The 17,459-nt window shown below is 36.0% G+C and overlaps 1 long non-coding RNA gene across 1 annotated transcript; it reads right to left on the bottom strand.

Moving 5' to 3' along the window:
* Positions 1-13,475: 13,475 nt before the first annotated feature.
* On the bottom strand, positions 13,476-15,540 carry LOC110721686. Its single transcript, XR_002511455.1, has 2 exons — positions 15,203-15,540; positions 13,476-13,983 (listed from the first exon to the last, which is right to left on the bottom strand). It is a non-coding gene; the product is annotated as an uncharacterized LOC110721686 (long non-coding RNA).
* Positions 15,541-17,459: the final 1,919 nt, after the last annotated feature.

Here is a 17,459-nt window from a genome sequence, read left to right as displayed (position 1 = left end):
ATGAGCTTCAGCCTGTAACCTACTGACTTCGTCAGTTGGATGGAACTGAGCTGAAAAACCACTGGAATGCTGATGTACTGAAAAAATTTCATAACTAAGCCCTTTAGGGAGGAACAATCTATGTAAGTGCATCTTTTAAAATTAATGAAAGGCCTCTGAGCCACCATTCTTATCAATTTTGCAAGTTTCTATTTTCTATCTTCTATATTTTTTGAAAAGGGTTTCTCTTCGGCACTATCCAAAGTATAGCCCAAAAGTGGCACTGTACTTTGGATTACCGCCAAACTCGCCCAACTAGGAACAATGATTTTACCACCTAAGTATAGCCTTATGGAGGCACGGTACTTCGGATAAATTAGTTCCTTGGAGCAAAGGGGTCGTGGACAAATCTGAAGCATTGCAAAACGCTGGCACTGTGTTTCATAGGAGTCATATTCGAGGCATTTCCAAACTCTGGCATTGTGCTTCAGATAGTCATTCCCCCAAAAAAATTTCAAAGATCGAGAGAATACTGCTCTCGGAGTCCAAGACTTCTGAGCAGCAAACTCATAGATTCCTTGAAGAAGAAGAAGAAGAAGAAGAAGAAGAAGAAGAAGAAGAAGAAGAAGAAGAAGAAGAAGAAGAAGAAGAAGAAGAAGAAGAAGAAGAAGAAGAAGAAGAAGAAGAAGAAGAAGAAGAAGAAGAAGAAGAAGAAGAAGAAGAAGAAGAAGAAGAAGAAGAAGAAGAAGAAGAAGAAGAAGAAGAAGAAGAAGAAGAAGAACATAAACTTCGAAAATTCTGCTAAGTAATAAAAAGCAGGAAAAAGCAAAGCTTCGTCTGAGCAAACAACTTAGAAATCCAAAGACTGGACCTTCAGATTTCTGGGGGGGTAAAAAGCACTCAGCTCAGTCTTTACTCTTTCAGCAAGTTGGGGCCAAACAGCTCCAAGCCGAAGCTGAAAACTTAGAAATTTTTTTGCGAAAACAAACAAAAAGAAAGTTGCAAAACTAAGTAAAATAGGCAACGCAATTGGAAGTGAAATTAACGCATTTAAAGCAAGCAAATTATGCTTAGATCACCAAGCTAAATCGAATCAAGTTTGAAGAAATAAAGATGAAAGGAATGGTGTCCTTCCAACAAGTGTATTATTCCGATAAAGGGTTCAGAATTATTAGAAAGTTGATTCTCCAGTAAGGTCAAGTGATCGGAATGCCTAGGTGGAGGCCGCTTCCGATCAGTAATATTAATGTATAATTAATATTACAGCTTAATCTTGACTGAACCCTTTGGGTCAAACCCAATCGAACAACCGATCCGAGACGACGAATCAATCCGAAGGATTTGATGAGTCGTCAGAGTTTTACGAACAAAGACATCGGATATCGAGCTTAGAGCGTCAAGACTGAGCGTCGCAAGTCGAGTCAAATTTAGAATTCAACGAGACGTGAAATCAATCAAGTTACAAGTTCGAGTTAGGCCGTAGCCTCGCATTGGCCTAGCCATGCGAGGGCTAAGCTATCTCGAGCTAGCATGTGCATCGCAATGCTAGTTGTAAGCCTAGCATGCTAGGCGTTCTAGGCCCATGCATGCTAGCTAGCCACCGCAAGCATCGCAGCCTTGCGTGTGTGCTAGCATGCCATGCGCCCAGCCATTGCAAGGCTAGGCCTTGCTAGCATGCTAGGCGCTGGCGCACAGCTAGCCCAACAAGCATCGCAAGGTTAGGCCTTGCTAGCATGCTAGGCGCTGGTAGCAGCAGCATGGCACAGCACCACGCACCAAGCAGCAGCGAGGCATTGCGTGCTGGCTGGCCTTGTGCTGGCTGGATGCACATGCATGCTGGTTGTATGCGCGTGTGTGTGTGTGCCTCGCAAAGCAGTGCCCAGCACCACGCACGAAGCAGCAGCGAAGCAGTGCGTGCTGGCTGGTTGCGCATGCATGCGGGCTGTGTGCGTGTGTGTTAGCTGGCTGGCCAGGCTGCCCAACCTTGGTGCTTAGCGCCAGCTGGAAACCTTGGCCAGCCAGCCACTTGGATGGGGAGAGTCGGTTTGCTTGTGGGGACCAAGGGTGTGAGCTTTGCCTTGGGGAGCAAGGCTATGGTCCCCCCTTGGAAATGGTCCTCACCTAATCTCTCATCCTCCTTGTGCCACTTGTAACTTATTGATTGAATTGCAATTTTATTTTTGTTTGAATTAAAATAAAATGGGAAAATTGCAAATCTCCCACATTGATTGAGAACGGGAATTCAAGGTTCATTTCCTTATAAATACCAAGGTTTTGGGATTTGGGAAGAACACTTGAGTGGAACTAAAAAGGCATCTCCTTAGAAAAGTGAGAAAACATTAAGTTCGTAAAACTCTAGTTTTTATTGGTCGGGTCCCGACTAACCTTCGGGACTTGGACCGTTCGAGTCAGGTTCGTGGGTACGAGCCGTCGGAGACCTTCGCATTTAAGGGGTTCGAGTTTTGAAGTAAGAGCTCGGGATTCGAGCGAAGCACGCGCCAAAGGTAAGAATGTCTTTTCCTTTTCTCTCTTAATTGTTGTTTAATTTGTGATTGCATGCTTAGTCGCTTTAATTAGTGTGCGGGTTTTGGGTGGGTTTCTTCTTCCGCGTAGAGTCGGACTCTACAAAACCCAACAAAAGACAACCAAATACACTAATCGACAGCCATCCACAAGACGGATAAAAGCAGCTACCGAACTAAGTACAACTACATAAAGTCAAAAGTAAAGTAAAGTTTGTACATCAAGGCAAGCTGAAGCAAAAAAAGGTTCAGAAGGCAAAAACAGATGCGGCATATTCTAAAGTTAAGAGCAAGTAGATCCTCAAGATTCTATAGACGACTGCTCGAGTTCCTATACTTCATCATGGGCAGGATCCGGTTGAGAAGCAATGTCGATGCCGTTGGAGGTTATAGTAGTAGAGGATGAAGCAAGATGAGCTAAGGCCTTCTCGGCTTCCAGCTTTTTGGTTGCTTCTCTCTCTTGCCTTTAAGCCTCCTTTTTCTCTTGGGCCTCAGCCTCAGCTTGGCGCGCCAGAAAGTCGATCTCAGCCTGGCTGGGGTTCACCATATGAACATCCGTAGCATCCGAAGCCCAAATTTTTGCTTGGTCCCAATTGATGCTTGGTTCAGCATGAAAGGCGAGTCGCCGAGCTACGTTAAAGCCGTTCTCGTAGCCCTCGGTATACTCTTCCTCGGTGTAGATCCGGACCTTCAGCAGCTTCTGAACTTCCTCGAGCTTGGTCTGAGTCTGGGCAACCTCCTTTTTCTAGGCCTTCAGTAGCTCCTGAGCTTCCTTGAGCTCATCATATAACTTGGAGGACTCCACCTGCTTGGCGTTCAGCTCGTTCTGGAGTCGCTAAACTTCATTTTGCAGTTCAGCTTGTCTTCTCAACGACTCCTCCTCAGCAGCGACCGGCCTTTGCTTGAATTCTTCAGCCATCATCTGTTAAGATTCCTCATGTTACTGTCGAATTTCTTGGGTTCGAAGCTCAAGACCAGGGATGTCATCGACCCCATGTTTCTTCAGCAATATGGATCCCTAATCCAAAATGGGGAATATGTGATCCTCCGGATTTCTGAAGATATTCTCTAAGGCATTCCTGGCTGCGGCAGCCTCTTCTTCAGCAGTTGTGGCGGAGTCCAGCAAGGTTAGCTCGGACCTCGACCTCCTCAAGTTTAAACTTCAACTCTTCATTCATTTCCACCGCCGAGGTGTGGTTCTAAACAGCCTGTAGAAGTTGAAAACCAGTCAACCGAAGCAAAAGAGTTACTGGGAAAAAAAAAAAAATTAAGTAAAAATGCTTAAGTGCGGAAAGCCTTACCAGCATCAGCAACCTTTTTGCTTCAGCAAAGGGGTCAGGCACCCTCACATTGGGCTCGGCTATCCGAGCAATGGCCCTAATTGACCAAGTTTTAGCCTTCTCCAGCTCAGAATGGCCTAACAGGTCACCGAAGAATGTGATAGCAGAGTCTCGGTGCGACTAGAGAACGTTCCTGGTACTGTCAAGAACATGAAGTAATGAAGCCAGTTCGCACGCCATATCCGCAAACTGGAACGTTCTGAAAGAATGGTTTATAGAAGTTGAAAGGACAGTCTCATCTCCCTTCACCGTTTCAGCACCCTTCAGGGTCTCAGCCTCGAAACCCTCAGGCTTCCCATCCAGATTCTCCACCTCCTCTTCTGGCTGAACCAGTAAATTATCCAGAGCATCATCTTCTTGCTAAATCTCATTCGCGAAAGGTTCAGCCAGATGCCGCGGAGATGGAGGAGGAGTCAGACCCTTGGACTGAACCTCGTGAGTTTTGGCCAACGGTTCAGAAAGAGGAATCTGCTCCTCAATTTTCTGTTCAGCTTTTTCTTCGGATGGCCCGAGAGGGGGGACCTTCTCTTCCACCTTTTCCTCCTCGAGCCGAAGCTTCTTCGAAGGAATGGGGGCAGCCTGAAACTGCCCCGGTCTTACAATAGCTCTCCTCTTCCTCGGCCCATTCATTTCTTCGTCTGAAGAAGAGTCCCAGACGGTTTCAATAGGTTCTCTCGTGTTCCCTTCTTCTTCGTCAGACAAGGAACAGGGGGGCAAAGAACCATATAAGTACAAACCAAAAAAAAAATATGAAAGAGACGAAGCAACAAACAAGTGAAGTCTGAAGGCTCAACGAAGTCTTCAGGAGAAGCTCGTCTTCGTCTTTACCTTCTTCAGCTCCTAGAGCAGCTGTCTCAGTTTGCTCAGCAACAAGAGCAGAGGGCCCAGCAGCAACACAAGCTCGAGCTGCAACGGCTTGTTCCTCGTTAGTCAAAATAAAGAATGGGTCGCTCTTTTCCCACCAAGGATTTTGCTGCTGATACTCAGCAGCACTGACTATCTGAAACCTCTTCTCGTGCAAGTTGAGAGGTCGATCCTTCAAATCAGTGATTTTGGGAGTATGAGTGAGAAAAGGAAAAGGGTTTAGCAATGGTGATTAGCGAGAAGAAATTGGAAATTAGCGAAATGAAATGAGGAGAGAGTGTGGGACGAGTGGCTTAAATACCTTCCAGAAATGGGAATCTTGGGAGTCCGCGCCACTAAAACCCCCACTAACTCCACTTCAATGCTCCACCTTTCCGTCTTCTTCTCTAATTAACCGCCCACTAAACCATCCACATCCTCCATTAACTCTAAATAGCCGTTATTACCTCAATAACCTTAAAAATCTAAATGCTAATTAAATCATTTGCTTCCCTCCAATTTGCAAGTCAAAACCCACTTGGTCACAATTTCGAACCAGGTCTGGGGGCAACTTGTTTGGGTCCAATTCACCCTAATTGGGCTAGTCCACAAATGATTCAATTATCAGTCCAAAGAAGGTTCAACCCTCTTTCAAGCATGCCAAGTCAAAGGCCTAGTCAACATGGCAAGCCCATTTGACCTCAAGGCCCATTTATTCTATTAAAGCAAGGTATAAAAGCCTTCACTTCTCCCTCTCTCAATTGATTCACTTGTAGCCTCAAGCAATTAATTCTCTTACATAGCTTTCTCTCTCTAAAATTACTGTACTGACTTCGGCATCGGAGGAGCCTTCCTCGGCACAACCCTCGAGGCCAGTTTACGTGTGTTTGCTGTGCAGGAAACCCTCGTCCCAGTCATCACTTTGGTCGAGTCCAGTCTTCAGCCCATAAGAAAGGTCCAGACGAAGGACCTATTGTTTTTACCCGAAACAATACTATTGTGATATATTTTCCATATAGATCTTATGATATTATCTAGAATAATAATATATCTCAGTGATATTCTAAGATAGATTTATGATAATGTGATACTGTCTAAGATTAGGAATGATTATGGTAACCCAAGTCTAAAATTATCAAATTATTTTCTATGATTATGCTCTTCTACGAGTGATATTCCTTATAAAATTTCATCACACACCCGGGTGTAACATGTGCATGTACACGCATGTATACCCAAAAAACAAAAATTAAAGAACATTGCATACAAATATTATCAATAATAAAAAAAATATTAAAACGATTTTCTCTTTGATTTAAGGGACCGATTTGTTAATTATATTCCATATTAATGGCAAGTAGCCGGCTAGCTCGTCCCCTCTTCTCTCCTCTCTCCTCTTCTCTTTTAGGGTTTAAAATTTTTTGGCCGTATAGGCCGAAAATAGTCTAATTGCTCCGAAAATTAGACTATTTCTGACCCTTTTTTTCTTGTTTTTCTATAGCGTTGCATTATAGGTTTCAATAAATTTACACAAGTAGTACAGATATTCGTCTGTATTCCTATGTGTCTCCTTATGGTGGAGTCATTATTTTTTGTTACATTAGTTATTTTTTTCGTTAGGGTTTATATGAGTGTCAGGGCTTATAAAAAAACGCAATCATCTTTTGCCCTATTATCAGTTCATTGGTAAAGATTTGTTCGGTATCGCAACGGTTATTGAATTCTCAAATACGTTCAAGAGAATCAATATTAATCATCCTTACAGCTACAACAATTAGACCATGTTTCCGAAAAGGTTGCATATTTCAGCGATGTGTACGAGAGATGTACCACAGTGCAAGATCTTTTCAACGGTCGTAGTTTTGATGAAGGAATCCTTTATTTATTTTATGTATTTGTTAATTTAGATTTCATTTATATATATTGGAAGGCTTTTTATTAATCAATTTATTTTGTTCAACAAAAAATTTCCATATTAAAGCAGATGTGGTGACCAGGAAAGTCATGTTGGATCTACCTTAAACTTCTAGCAGTCCCCCTGCCGTTATAACTCTAACTGTTATTTTGGTACATACAAACTTAGCTACCATAGCCGGTCAGCTAACAGCCTAACACCTAGGGGTGGAAGTCCACTAATTTAGCAGCCATCTTAACTATGAAGGTGCATTTGTATACTGGCAGTGGCCACAAACTATGTTGAAAACTTTCTTAAATATCTAATCTAAGTACCTATTTAACCCAGAAAAAAAAATTAAAAAAATAAAATAAAAATAAGGGGATACCTTATTAGTGTAATAAGGGTTAGTTGTTCCTTTTTTTTTACAAGAGGTCACACAATGTGGCTAGCCATACAGAAAACACGCTGAATATAAAATAGGGCTTAAGACAATGATTTAATGGAGTTACCTTGACGGATAAAGGTTATTGTAATGGGAAAATAAGATTACGATACTCCTTTCGTATTTTAATACGTGTTACACTTACTGAATGCGACTGTGTTTTAATAAGTGTAACACTTATTTTTTTGGCAAAACACTATATTTTAATATTATATCTTTCTCATTTCATGGTCCCACCTAAACCCACTACTACTTTTTTTTATTACTAAGTATTTTTTTCCTCTCATATTCAGTATTTATCAATAAACTCTTTCCTCTCACATTCATTATTTATCAATAAATTATTAATCCACTATCTTTCATCTACAATTTTTTAATACTCCAACTACCCCACTCACCTCTTATTTTATTTAAATCAATTAAATTGTCTAAAACTATGTGCCAGTCAAATTTAACACTTATTAAAACATAGAGGTTTTATTATTACTGTAAACAAGAATATTCAATATTTTAATAATCTCTACCTTTAAAAAGTATTAGAAAACACTTATAAATAATGTGAGGACAATTGTATCCTTAAAATGTTTGTTTACCTATATGCCCCTATTAATGTGACATTAATTGTATCTAAGTTTTTCCTTGTGTAATTTGATGAGTACTTCTTATGAATAGTGTTTGAACAATTATACCCTGTAAAATATTTGTTTACTTATTTGCCCTCACTAATATTAATTGTCTTTTATTTTGGAACTCTTAAAATAGTGTGCGAACATTTATATCCTTAATTATATTTGTTTTTACATATTGTCCATCATTAACATTGCCAACAACTAAAAAGACTTTCTAAACATGGCTAATTATGGTGCACATAGTTAAGCGTGTTAGCCACTCTAGTTAAAATGAAAGAAAAGGGCTACAATAACAAAGGTTACTTAATTTTTTTTTTAATAAATTAATTGATGTTACTCGTATTAAATCGGTATCACACGGAATAATTCGTAAGTATACAGGCTCGTTTCTGAGAATTTAGTGGCCTATGGGTGAACATTAAAATCGGGGCCATAATCAACTAAAAGTTATCTTTGCAATTAGAAAAAATATTCGGGTATTCAAAAAATTATGTTCTTACAAACACTTTTTATTACGAGCGGCTAAGAAAACATCAACTATTAATAAAATTGTCAAATATGGAAGAGAAATAAAGGAGAGAAAGGAGAGAAATTGGGGAGAGAATAAATCAGTCTATATTATTCCATAGAGTGGGGATATATATACATACAATATAACTAGGGTTTGCTTAGAAAACAATAAACCCTAGATTTAGAATATTCCGAAATGATACAAGGAGGATAATGGATATCCACAAATATTTCATAGGATTAATACCGTTTTTTAATCCCAACTTTCACCAATTTATTTTCATTAATCCCAACTTTGGATTATTCCTCAATAATCCTAACTTTAAGGTGGCCTATCATTCTTCATACCCAACCGGTAACTAAACCTTTTATATCAGGTCACTTTACACGTGTCAAGGCCTGATTGGTTTAAAAAAAATAAAAAAAATAAAATAAAAAAAACAGAAAAAAAAACCACAAAATCAGAAAAACCCAACTAACCTCCCCTTCCCCACCGTCCCACCCTAACCACCACTACCACTGCCCAGTCCATTCGCACCTCCGAAATCACCAAACTTCGCAACTCTCCACTACCAATCAGTCGCCACCCACACAGCCCCACAAATCGCAGCAATTCGCACCCCAGTGCCACCCTTAAACTCCCTGAACACCGCGAAACCCTCACCACCACCCAAAACACCAACCACCACAAACCCTCAACACCAGACCCACTAACCACAATAGCTACAACACTCACAAACCCGAGTCTCCCTCGCAACCAGCAGTGCCGCATCTCCCTCACTCTACCCCGACAACCGCATCTCCCTTACTCAACCACTGCTCCCTCGCATCTCTCTCACACTACAACCAATTACAACAACATCGACACCAATTGTCACTAACACTACACCGCAGAGCCCCCTTAATAACCGCGACCAACACCAGCCACTAATTTGTGGGATGTTGTGGGTTTTATGGCGATTACGGCGGTGGTGATGGCGGATTTTGTGGGATTTCATGGGTTTGTAGGTGGTGGGTTTTATGGCGAGTACGGCAGTGGTGATGGTGGGCTAGGTTGCCGAGGACGGAGAGGTGGGGATGGGAAGGGGAAGGGGTGGGTTGTAGACGGCGGCGTAGGGTGGTCATTAGGCCGTAAAAAGGGGGCTAGGGGCTTTGATTTTTTTTTTTCTCTTAATTGTTTTTTTTTTTTTTTTATTTTGTTTTTTTTTAACCAATATTTGCGACACATGTCACTTTAACAAAAAAAACAAAATTAACCCATTCAACCGGTAACCAATTTTTGGGATTGAAGAAAGATAGGTCACCTTAAAGTTGGGATTATTGAGGAATAATCCAAAGTTGGGATTAATGAAACTAAATTGGTAAAAGTTGGGATTAAAAAACGGTATTAATCCTATTTCATAACACTCCCCCTTGGATGTCCATTATCGAAGAATGTGCCTCGTTAAAACCTTATTAGGAAAAACCCTTGGGATAAAAACCTAATGAAGGAAAAAGAGTACAACATTCTTCGTAATACGCTCGAGATGCCGCCTCATTAAAAACCTTACCAGGAAAACCAATGTGGGACAAAACCATGGTTAAGTAAAAAAGAGTGCAGCACGTATTTTCTCCCCCTGGTGAATGCATAACTTGAGATCTTCTAGTGTTGTGACAATGAATCCAATATAATTGGATATCTTCTAATATGTAGTAAAATATCATTTGTTGGTCTTCGATCCTCCTAAACTAAAATTGCATCTTCAAGTCTTCAAGTGAACATGTGAAGTGTCTTCATTTCACCATACATGTATTTATCTCTACATCATTCCAACCCTCTGTTTGAATAAAGTTACTTTAAAAGTTAAACTTATGCGGTTAGGCCTTCTTCTGGAGGTCGTGAATAATAGAAATCGATGATCATTATTTGATCAAACATTCATTAATAATAATTTGATGACAAAACTTGATATTATTAATGTTGTACTTCAATCTCATCTGAATTATAATATAACACATGTAATTAGATATGCTAATCTATCATGGTTCTTCTAGACCATAAGAAAACATTCTCACACATAAGTATTCCATTGATATTCTGTAGAAGTTTCATAATTAACATGATAGCTCTCTTGCAAATACAAAAAGCAAATCTCACGAACTTTCATATGCTCAAACTTCAGGTTGAGATGTCAATGATGTAGTTACACAGACTTTTCAAGAGTTTGATAATAATTACAATATGAGATATATAAAACATGATAACATATTAAGCAAAATATACAATAAGTAATGCATCTAACAACTACTGACATATGCAATGACCAATCTGTTAACCTATGACTCATACATGCATATAAACATACATAGGACTCAAAATAATGCAAGACATTGTACCGTGTGGATTTAAAAATCCATATTTCATTGGACTTCTGGTCCATGATAAACTTTTGATCATTATCATTATGTCGACATCAAAATGGACATATATATTTCAGATCCTTTATTCACTAGTCCATTCTATCATGCATATGCATATTATTTATTGGTTCCCTTGTGTGCCAGTATCATAATATTCCCTTAACGTACATTTCGCATGCTATTTTACTATGATATCTGAATACATTTCTTATTGGTACCATCATAACTTCCTTACATCATAGGCCATTTATTGTAATAATTCAGATATCTATACAACTTTTAGGTTATTTCATACACTATGGTATTTATATACTATTACAATATTAAAAGTGTTAATTGCACTATCTTGCCACATATCTATCTTTATTTTGGAACCGATCATACAAACCACACTTCAGGTGTAGTGATTCAAGTATAATTGGCAAGATTTTATCTCAATGTATACACATAAAATGACCAAAATGTATCTTCAACGCTATGCAACATGAGTCATAACTGAATACAAATCAAATCCTAAATGTGCAACATATCTTGATAATATATAGACAAAAGTTGGCATATAACTTTTCAAACTACCATTATAGGGATCATCAAATTCCTTTCGATTTTCCAACTTTTGTCGATTCTTCTCCCCCTAAGTTGGTAAAATATCTCATTTATGGGGGCGTCTAATTCTATACCAACTTAATATATAAATTTGCATTAAAATTCATTTCATTGCGAGGATCACAATCAAAATTTATCTCTCAGAAGATTTGTATTAAACAACACTTATCTCTTCTGGAGAAGAATTTCAATGAAGAATCATTTCTTCATTAACTTTACATTGCATGTGTATTTATTATTACAATTTTCATAATATATTCTCTTTTGGAGATCAATGTCAATGTGGAGACATGTGTTGTGCAGTTGTACGTTTTTCCTTATTCTATTTCTTATGTGATGACATAAAATATCCCCAATCAAGAGATTGACCACTTGCATGTAAATTGTAAAGCCATTGTATGTAGATCTTCTAATTCTCCAAATATTTTGATAATGAGCATCTAGTTACTCAAAATCTCTCTACACACACAACTTGTTTTAGTGAGCTTCTGGCCACTTATTATTACTTAGCTTGTTCACATGCAAAATTGTTCAAAACTAGCATATAATCTCCTGAAATTTCTTCAAAACAAACTATTAAATCACAATCTAAATATAGCTCATTCTCAACTTTATGTCTTGCCATTCAATTCATTTTATATATCTAACATGAGAGAGTGTCAGCACACAATTTCTTTTAAATCAAGTGAAACTTCAAGTTTTCATGACGGGTAATTATTAAACCCGGATGGCCTAATTTAATCATCACATCTAGTCATTTCTCTAAATTTGAACTCTGGTCAGTTTTCCAACACTAGTGATCACTTTATTAATATTACTTTATGCTTGGTCATGAATATGATGTGATATTAGAACACCAACATGTGTTTCTTTATGTAATTGGCAAGACAATCAACTAATACTTGATCCAAAATTTTATACTCTGCTGGAGCTTTGACTATAATCTTGATACATGCTAAGCTTGTTGGATATTCTATACTCTTCTAGAGTACTCTATATAATCATGGTACATATCCATTTTACTAAATATAATCTCTTATAAAGATCTATCAAAATGTATTACTTCCTCAAATTTGCTATTGTCAATAATTGCTCTTTTCCTGTTTCAAGATTCTTATCTTTGAAATCTATTGGGCTCGGCTACGGCTACCACGCTTTAGGCGTGCTTTAGGTTCATCAATAATTGATGTTGTCCTTCTGGGACATTAATTTTACTTAGAGCTAGCTAATAACATCTATTCATATCCATCTTTAGGATGGTATCATCTTGAAATATATTAATTAACATGTGGCCACTTTTATTAAATAAAACGTTAATATTTAAGTTAATGTATGTACCAAACTGACCATCAATATATTTTTATTATATATGTGCAAGGATTACATAAAATAATGAAATAAATATTATCTCCCCCCTAATCCTTGCATGTGGGGGCATTAAATTGATCCAACTGCCTTTAAATCTCTTACACCTTTTAAGCCATAAATTCTTTTATCAATGCATGTATCAAGCAAATTAAATGATTCTTATAAAACTCATATTCGTTCCTCTTGCCCAATTATATGAATCTTTATACTAAAAATTCTCAATTTAATATTCTAAAATAAGATTCACTAAACCAAATAACTTAAATTAATAAATGACTGATAATGATAATAATGAAATATCCAAAAACATAAAAATATCCAAAAACATAAAATTGTCCAAAAACAAATGTCCCATAAAACATAAAATCATAGCACTACGATAAAAATTCTATAATAAATGCAAGCTAATTAATAGAGTTTATTCGCCAATGGATCATGATTTATTCAATTATTTTCCTCAAGATTAGGAAAGAAATCAGCTGCTTCCAGGTGAGTTTTATCATCGTAATCAAAATCACCTTCGCCATCCTCGTACACCAAATTTGTTTCCACTTTCTTTCCTTTCTGTTTGATTGATTGTTGATAGAGGTCTACTAGATGTTTTGGTGTGCGACACATACGAGACCAATGGCCTTTTCCTCCACAACGGTAGCATATATTTTCATTTTTACCCTTCTCATTCTTATTTCCATCTTTATTGTCCCACTTCTGGTGAGAGTATGAGTTCCTAAATGACCACCTCGACCACGATCATTTCTACGTCCACGACCGCGACCACGACCTTGACCACGGCCTCGACCACGCCCTGCTGACGTGATCTTTAGCCTTTTGGGATGTCGCATTCGCTTCAGGGAATGGAGTAGAGCCAGTTGGGCGTGATTCATGATTTTTCATTAATAGTTCATTATTTTGTTCAGCCACAAGGAGACAAGATATCAATTCAGAATATTTTGTAAAACCCTTTTCACGGTATTGTGTCTGCACGACAACATTGTTTGCATGAAAAGTAGAGTATGTTTTTTTCTAACATTTTTGCATCCGTGATTTTCTCTCCACATAATTTCAATTGTGATGTAATTCTAAACATGGCTGAGTTGTATTCACTCACAGACTTAAAGTCTTATAATCTTAAATGTAACCAGTCATAACGAGCTTTTGGTAATATCACAGATTTCTGGTGGTCATACCTTTCCTTTAGATTACTCCAAAGGACTTGTGGGTCTTTAACAGTCAAGTACTCAGTCTTAAGACCTTCATGAAGGTGATGGCGAAGGAATATCATAGTTTTAGCCTTATCTTGGCTTGTTGCAGTGTTGTTTTCTTTAATAGTATCACCAAGTCCCTTTGCATCTAAATGTATTTCAGCATCTAACACTCAAGATAGATAGTTGTTTCCAGTAATATCAAGAGCAACAAATTCGAGTATTGCAAGGTTTGACATGATTCACTGATATATAAAACAATATTATAAATTAGGAACTAAGGTGGTATAATATATATATATATATATATATATATATATATATATATATATATATATATATATATATTCCAAGTTTCAAATGAGACGACTAATTTCAAGTAATTAATTATAACAAGATTTGCGTATTGAACCTTGAGAAGGTTATTGTTCATGAGACCACAATTAAGTCCACTAATCAATTATCATAACCAAACATAAACCTTGATAAATTTTATTAAGGAAACAATAAATCTTTCATGGAAAGAATCTCAAAAGAAAAATACATTACAGAACCAATCACAACTCGTAATTAACTCCAATAATTCATCTAAACTCAACATAATACTATACTCTTATCAAACAAATTACTAACCACACATCAATAATTTGAGAACCCAAAAAAAACATCGTTGAAAAGCATATTCTCAATTGTATTTATTCGAAAGCAGCCTCCTTTCTTAATCACCTGGCGTTTTATGTTACTGTTCTAAAAGAGTAAGTATTATTTGTTCTGCTTCTGTGAATATGTTTATCTTCTTCCATTTTCTCTCTCCTCTATCTTAAACATTGACTCATTGAGTACAAAGCTAATCCTCCAAAAAGGAGTCCATTGTTAATAAGGTAAGTAATACTCAAATTTCATTAGTTTCAACGATTAATGGATACGAGAAAGAAATAGACCAAAAATATCAATAAGCAAACCATTCACCATTCCACCAATACGGCAATGTCTGCAATACAGAAGCTCACACAATCACTGAGCAAACTAACAAATATATCTATCCCTTTAAAAGGTCTACAGAGGAGAAGTTTATAGGGAGCAATCTATTTTCCTCATGAACTGAAGCCTAAAACCAGCTATTCTGCACTTACGATTAAACTTATACTATGAATTGATTATGTCGAAGGAGCAATTTATGTTTAAAAAAAACTTATTTTCGCAATCTTTACGTAAATCAAATTTCATTGATTATCAAATTTTATTTCTAATTTCTGCATTATTATTCTTGAATTACAGCAAACCCAGAAACTAAGATCTTGATTTCTAGCTACTAAAGTATCTAATTCGACTTAATCAATCAATATGAACTCAATACATCATAATTTATTATCAAGAGTTTAAGATATAAATCTATAAACAAATTAACAAAACAAATAGTATGTAAAATATAAGAAATTAAGAGGTAAAAATTCAGTGATTCACCTATAAGGTCACGGAATATTTTATGGGTGGATGACGAAGCACGGGAGGCCAGAGCGGTGAACGGCGGCAGCAGGCAGCTTACGGGCTTGAGTCCTCTCCGACGTACGGCTGACCAACGGTGGCAGCAGGGATCGGTGGTATCGGCAGAGCAACGGTGGTTTCGGCAGAGGGGTTTGGGAAATTATTTTTCTGATTGATGTTCGTGAAATCAAGAGGTAGTAGTATTAGGGAGAAGTTTGAGAGTATGTTGGGAGTTACTTTGATTGTCGTTTGAGATCAGTCAATTTATGATGTTTCAATTGATATTAAAATCAATCTAGAGCAATAGGTGTTAAATATGGAAGAGAAATAAAGAGAGATAGGAGAGAATAATTCAGTCTATATTATTCCATAGAGTGGGGATATATATACATACAATATAACTAAGGTTTGCTTAGATAACAATAAAAGAATATTCTGGAATGATACAAGGAGGATAATGGATATCCACAAATATTTCATAACAAAAATTAAATTTTATTTAATAGCCTAATGCTCATACAAAATATTTTTTCAAGCTGTCAATGGTATTCCACCGGCATTGAAGAGAGTCAAACGAAAATTCAGTCTCAATATCAAATTATCAAGGCAACAAATAAATAAATAAATAAATAAATAAGCTAGTTATTCATGAAAAAACAAAAGAAAACAGAATATTATGCGGAGTACTCAATAAGTTCCATTCTATGGATTATAAAACATCAACATCAATTTTATTTCCATAATTAATATAATTGTTACATCGTATTATACTCAATTATATTCATACATCTGAAAAAAAATTAGATTATGCAAAAAAGTTCAAAAAATTATACTCAAATTTTTTTAAAAAAACTATTATCACTGAATTTGTTACCAATATTTATCTCCATATCTTATCTTATATTCTTATTACACATTTACACCCCAAACCAACTGATTTTTGTTTTTTTAATAAGACTAGCCATGAATTACTAGCAAAAAAACAAAAGATTATATCAGTATAGAAATAAAATACGGAGTATACTAAGTTGAAGAACAAAAATCAGAAACAAATAAAATGAGAAACTAGAAAAATTACCCAATTGAATTGGAGATTAAATTGGGAAGGAAGTTGAAGAGGGATATATATTAGATAAGGATTTTAGGCTATAATTAATTATATTTTTTGGAAATTGGAATATTCATCTTTCCAAATTGAAGGAGTTGATTAATTGATTTTCAACTTCCCAAAGTAAAAAAAAGGCAGAGATTTTAATAAGGAGTATACGCCTAACACCTATGCAATTTTACTTTTTTTTTTTTTGCTCCTTGAGCGTTTCTTCAAAAAAAAAATTGAAAAAAATAATTAGATGGTATATTTTCATTGATTAAATATAAAACCAATATTTATTTTAACCACATAAAAAAATAGGTTCTGACATTTCCTCCTTATCAAGTACTATCTTTTCTATAACCACATGACACATTGACACCAATCACACCACACCATTTATTTCCTTTCTTTGTAAACTCAGCCCACCATTTCTTTCCTTTCTTAATTTTAACATGCTCTCCGAATTCCAATTATACTCCGTATAAGTTACAAAAAAAAAAGTTAGCCATGTTAAGGCCCTACTCTTTTGAGATGTTCTGCTCTACCTTGCTCTGCTCTACTAAAATCTGCTCTACTCAGCCCTGCCCTGCTCTGCTCTGCTCAACTTAGAAATAATAATTATTATTTAATAAAATTAATAAATTTTATTATTATTATTATTATATAATAATAACTAATATTTATAGATAATGATAATTAATATTTTATAATAATAAAATAATTAATATATAATATTAATTGATAATAATAAATAATATTTAATGATAATAATTAATGTTTTATATTATTTAACACATTTTCTAATGTTATAAAAAGAGTTAAAAAATCTTTAAAAAATCAAATAATAATAATAATAATAATAATAATAATAATAATAAATAATTAATGATAATAATGCGATAATAATAATAATAATAATTTTAATAATATCAATAATACTAATAATAATTACGACAACGATAATAATAATAATAATAATAATAATAATAATAATAATAATAATAATAATAATAATAATAATAATAATAATAATAATAATAATGGTGAAATCTGCTCTGCTCTGCTAAAATTTGCTCTGCTCTGCCTAGAATCTCAAAAGAACAGGACCTTAATTTTCTGCTCTACAGTTAAAGATTAAGAGAT

The sequence above is a fragment of the Chenopodium quinoa genome, unplaced genomic scaffold, assembly GCF_001683475.1.
Source record: "Chenopodium quinoa cultivar QQ74 unplaced genomic scaffold, ASM168347v1, whole genome shotgun sequence".
Taxonomy (NCBI): domain Eukaryota; kingdom Viridiplantae; phylum Streptophyta; class Magnoliopsida; order Caryophyllales; family Amaranthaceae; genus Chenopodium; species Chenopodium quinoa.
The sequence above is the reverse complement of the archived record's forward strand: the minus strand, read 5'-3'. Positions and strand labels throughout refer to the sequence as shown.